This window comes from Vespa crabro, chromosome 4 (assembly GCF_910589235.1).
Source record: "Vespa crabro chromosome 4, iyVesCrab1.2, whole genome shotgun sequence".
In the NCBI taxonomy this organism is placed as follows: Eukaryota; Metazoa; Arthropoda; class Insecta; order Hymenoptera; family Vespidae; genus Vespa; species Vespa crabro.
The window spans coordinates 3,479,059-3,485,505 of NC_060958.1; positions in this window are offsets into that span (position 1 = coordinate 3,479,059).

Consider the following 6,447-nt stretch of genomic DNA (forward strand, 5'->3'; position numbering starts at 1 on the left):
TATTATTACTATTGTTATTTTATTGTTATTGTTATTTAAATAATTGTTATTGTTTTTCCTATTATTGTTATTGTTATTATTTTATTGTTATTATTGTTATTGTTATTATTGATATTGTTGATATTGTTTTCATTAATACTTTTATAATTTTTATTGTTGTTATTGTTATTATTGCTATCATTGTTATTGTTATTAACGTTATTGTTCATATAGTTATTGCTACATTAGATATTATTAATATTGTTAATATGATTATTGATAATATTATTATACTTATTATTATTATTGTTATTGTTATTTTTGTTATTGTTATTATGTTTATTGTTATAATTGTTATTGAAGTTATTGTTATATTGTTATAATTGTTATTGGTTATTATTGTTGTTGTTCTTATTATTACTGCTATTTTTGATACTGTTATTATTATTATTATTATTGTTGATATTTTTATTATTTTTTTTGTTATAATTGTTATTGTTATTTGTTATTATTGTTATTGTTAATATTGTTATTGTTATTATTGGTATTGTAAATTTTGTTATTGTTGTTACAATTATTGTCATTATTGTTATTATTATTGTTATTATTGTTATTGTTGTTATTATTGTTGATATTATTGACGATGATATTATTGTTATTATTTTTATTGTTAACATTTTGATTTTTAATAATGGTTATTATTGTTATTGTTATTATTGGTATTGTTGTTATTTTTATTATTACTACTATTATTCTATTGTTAATATTGTTATTATAATTTTTGTTATTATTATTGTTGTTATTATTATTATTATTGTTATTGTTAATATTATAATTCTTCTTATTAATACTGTTAATGTTATTTCTGTTATTGTTATTATTTCCATTGCTGTTATTGTTATTATTATTATTGTTATTTTGATAATATTGTTATTGTTATTATTGTTGTTGTTAACATTGTTATTATTGTTTTGGCTATTATTTTTATTATTGTTATTGTTATTATTGTTATTGTTAATATTGTTATTGATATTACTATCAAGGTAATTGTTATTAATGTTATTGTTATTCTTGTCATTATCATTATTATTATTGCTAATATGGTTATTGTTATTTTTATTATTAATGTCATTGCTATTTTTGTTATAGATATGATTTTTGTTATTATTGTTATTATTGTTATTATTGTTATTATTATTATTAATGTTATTATTGTTATTGTTATTGTTATTCTTATTATTACTGCTATTTTTGATATTGTTATATTTGATATTGTTATTATTGTTATTAATTTTATTGTGATTAATGTATTTGATATTATTGTTAGTATTGCTATTATTTTTATTGTTATTATTGTATTAGTTATTATTGTTATTATTGTTATTGTGTTGTTATTCCTATTATTATTATTGTTGTTATTGTTATTGTTGTTGTTATTACTATTATTGTTATTGTTTTTTTTGTTGTTGTTGTTATTGTTGTTGTTGTTACTATTATTTATAACTTATTATTGTTAATGTTGTCATTATTATTATTACTATTGTTATTTCATTGTTATTGTTATTTAAATAATTGTTATTGTTTTTTCTATTATTGTTATTGTTATTATGTTTATTGTTATAATTGTTATTGATATTATTGTTGTATTGCTATTATTGTTATTGGTTATTATTGTTGATGTTATTATTATTACTGCTTTTTTTGATTCTGTTATTGTTGTTATTGTTATTGTTGATATTTTTATTATTTTTATTTATATAATTGTTATTGTTATTTGTAAATATTGTTATTGTTAATATTATAATTCTTCTTATTAGTAATGTTAATGTTATTTCTGTTATTGTTATTATTTCCATTGCTGTTATAGTTATTATTATTATTGTTATTTTGATAATATTGTTATTGTTATTATTGTTTTGGCTATTATTTTTATTATTGTTATTGTTATTATTGTTATTGTTAATATTGTTATTGATATTACTATCAAGGTAATTGTTATTAATGTTATTGTTATTCTTGTCATTATCATTATTATTATTGCTAATATGGTTATTGTAATTTTTATTATTAATGTCATTGCTATTTTTGTTATAGATATGATTTTTGTTATTATTGTTATTATTGTTATTATTGTTATTATTAATATTAATGTTATTATTGTTATTGTTATTGTTATTCTTATTATTACTGCTATTTTTGATATTGTTATTTTTGATATTGTTATTATTGTTATTAATTTTATTGTGATTAATGTATTTGATATTATTGTTAGTATTGCTATTATTTTTATTGTTATTATTGTATTTGTTATTATTGTTATTATTGTTAGAATTGCTATTATTTTTATTGTTATTATTGTATTTGTTATTATTGTTATTATTGTTATTGTGTTGTTATTCCTATTATTATTATTGTTGTTATTGTTATTTTTGTTATTATTACTATTATTGCTATTGTTTTTTTGTTGTTGTTGTTATTGTTGTTGTTATTACTATTATTTATAACTTATTATTGTTAATGTTGTCATTATTATTATTACTATTGTTATTTCATTGTTATTGTTATTTAAATAATTTTTATTGTTCTTTCTATTATTGTTATTGTTATTATGTTTATTGTAATAATTGTTATTGATATTATTGTTATATTGTTATTATTGTTATTGGTTATTGTTGTTGTTGTTATTATTATTACTGCTTTTTTTGATTCTGTTATTGTTGTTATTGTTATTGTTGATATTTTTATTATTCTTATTTATATAATTGTTATTGTTATTTGTTATTATTGTTATTGTTATTATAATTATTATTGTTATTGTTGATATTTCTATTATAGTTATTATTGTTATTGTTAGTATTGTTATTGTTATTATTGGTATTGTTGTTATTGTTATTAGTAATTATTGTTACTTTTGATATTTATATTATAGTTATTATTGTTATCGTTAGTATTGTTATTGTTGTTATTGTTATTGTAAATTTTGTTATTGTTGCTATAATTATTGTTATTGTTGTTATTATTGATATTATTATTGTTATTATTGTTATTGTTGTTATTATTTTTGATATTATTATGATTGTTATTGTTATTATTATTTCTGCTATTATTGACGTTGTTATTATTGTTATTATTCTTATTGTGAAGATTGTGATTTTTATTAATGGTTATAATTGTTCTTGTTATTACTTTTAATATTGATATTGTTGTTTCTGTTATTATTGTCTTTGTTATTATAATTTTTGTTATTATTATTATTGTTACTACTATTAATATTGTTATTGTTATTACTGTTATTGCTCTTATTCATATTGTTATTATAGTAATTGTTTTTGTATTTATTTCTTTCATTGCAATTGTTATTATTGTTATTGTTAATATTATAATACTCCTTATTATTATTTTTAATGTTATTTCTGTTATTGTTATTATTTCTATTGTTGTTATTGTTATTGTTATTATTGTTGTTGTTAACATTGTTATAATTGTTATAGCTATTATTTTTATTATTGTTATTGTTATTATTGTTATTGTAATATTGTTATTGATATTACTATCAACGTAATTGTTATTAATGTTAATGTTATTCTTGTCATTGTCATTATTATTCTTGCTAATATGGTGATTGTTATTTTTATTATTAATGTCATTGCTATTTTTGTTATAGATATGATTATTGTTATTATTGTTATTATTGTTATTATTAATATTAATGTTATTATTGTTATTGTTATTGTTATTCTTATTATTACTGCTATTTTTGATATTGTTATTTTTGTTGTTATTACTATTATTTATAACTTATTATTGTTAATGTTGTCATTATTATTATTACTATTGTTATTTTATTGTTATTGTTTATTAAATAATTGTTATTGTTTCTCCTATTATTGTTATTGTTATTATTTTATTGTTATTATTGTTATTGTTATTATTGATAGTGTTGATATTGTTTTCATAAATACTTTTACTATTTTTATTGTTGTTATTGTTATTATTGCTATCATTGTTATTGTTATTAATGTTATTGTTTATATAGTTATTGCTACATTAGATATTATTATTATTGTTAATATGGTTATTGTTAATATTATTATAATTATTATTATTATTGTTATTGTTATTTTTGTCATTGTTATTATGTCTATTGTTATAATTGTTATTGATATTATTGTTATTTTGTTATTATTGTTACTGGTTATTATTGTTGATGTTATTATTATTACTGCCTATTTTGATTCTGTTATTATTGTTATTGTAATTGTTGATATTTTTATTATTTTTATTGTTATAATTGTTATTGTTATTTGTTATTATTGTTATTGTTAGTATAGTTTTTGTTATTATTTGTATTGTAAATTTTGTTATTGTTGTTACATTTATTGATATTATTGTTATTATTGTTATTATTGATATTGCTGTTATTATTATTGATATTATTGTTATTGTTATTGTTATTATTATTACTGCTATTATTGACGATGATATTATTGTTATTATTTTTATTGTTAACATTGTGATTTTTATTAATTGTTATTATTGTTATTGTTGTTATTGGTATTGTTATTATTTTTATAATTACTACTATTATTCTATTGTTAATATTGTTATTATAATTTTTGTTATTATTATTATTGTTATTATTATTATTATTGTTATTGTGATTACTGTTATTGCTCTTGTTCATATTGTTATTATAGTAATTGTTTTTGTATTTATTTCTATCATTGTAATTGTTAATATTGTTATTGTTAATAATATAATTCTTCTTATTATTACTGTTAATGTTATTTCTGTTATAGTTATTATTTCCATTGTTGTTATTGTTATTATTATTATTGTTATTTTGATAATATTGTTATTGTTATTATTGTTGTTGTTAACATTGTAATTATTGTTTTGGCTATTATTTTTATTATTGTTATTGTTATTATTGTTATTGTTAATATTGTTATTGATATTACTATCAACGTAATTGTTATTAATGTTAATGTTATTCTTGTCATTGTCATTATTATTCTTGCTAATATGGTGATTGTTATTTTTATTATTAATGTCATTGCTATTTTTGTTATAGATATGATTATTGTTATTATTGTTATTATTGTTATTATTAATATTAATGTTATTATTGTTATTGTTATTGTTATTCTTATTATTACTGCTATTTTTGATATTGTTATTTTTGTTGTTATTACTATTATTTATAACTTATTATTGTTAATGTTGTCATTATTATTATTACTATTGTTATTTTATTGTTATTGTTTATTAAATAATTGTTATTGTTTCTCCTATTATTGTTATTGTTATTATTTTATTGTTATTATTGTTATTGTTATTATTGATAGTGTTGATATTGTTTTCATTAATACTTTTACTATTTTTATTGTTGTTATTGTTATTATTGCTATCATTGTTATTGTTATTAATGTTATTGTTTATATAGTTATTGCTACATTAGATATTATTATTATTGTTAATATGGTTATTGTTAATATTATTATAATTATTATTATTATTGTTATTGTTATTTTTGTCATTGTTATTATGTCTATTGTTATAATTGTTATTGATATTATTGTTATTTTGTTATTATTGTTACTGGTTATTATTGTTGATGTTATTATTATTACTGCCTATTTTGATTCTGTTATTATTGTTATTGTAATTGTTGATATTTTTATTATTTTTATTGTTATAATTGTTATTGTTATTTGTTATTATTGTTATTGTTAGTATAGTTTTTGTTATTATTTGTATTGTAAATTTTGTTATTGTTGTTACATTTATTGATATTATTGTTATTATTGTTATTATTGATATTGCTGTTATTATTATTGATATTATTGTTATTGTTATTGTTATTATTATTACTGCTATTATTGACGATGATATTATTGTTATTATTTTTATTGTTAACATTGTGATTTTTATTAATGGTTATTATTGTTATTGTTGTTATTGGTATTGTTATTATTTTTATAATTACTACTATTATTCTATTGTTAATATTGTTATTATAATTTTTGTTATTATTATTATTGTTATTATTATTATTATTGTTATTGTGATTACTGTTATTGCTCTTGTTCATATTGTTATTATAGTAATTGTTTTTGTATTTATTTCTATCATTGTAATTGTTAATATTGTTATTGTTAATAATATAATTCTTCTTATTATTACTGTTAATGTTATTTCTGTTATAGTTATTATTTCCATTGTTGTTATTGTTTTATTATTATTGTTATTTTGATAATATTGTTATTGTTATTATTGTTGTTGTTAACATTGTAATTATTGTTTTGGCTATTATTTTTATTATTGTTATTGTTATTATTGTTATTGTTAATATTGTTATTGATATTACTATCAACGTAATTGTTATTAATGTTAATGTTATTCTTGTCATTGTCATTATTATTCTTGCTAATATGGTGATTGTTATTTTTATTATTAATGTCATTG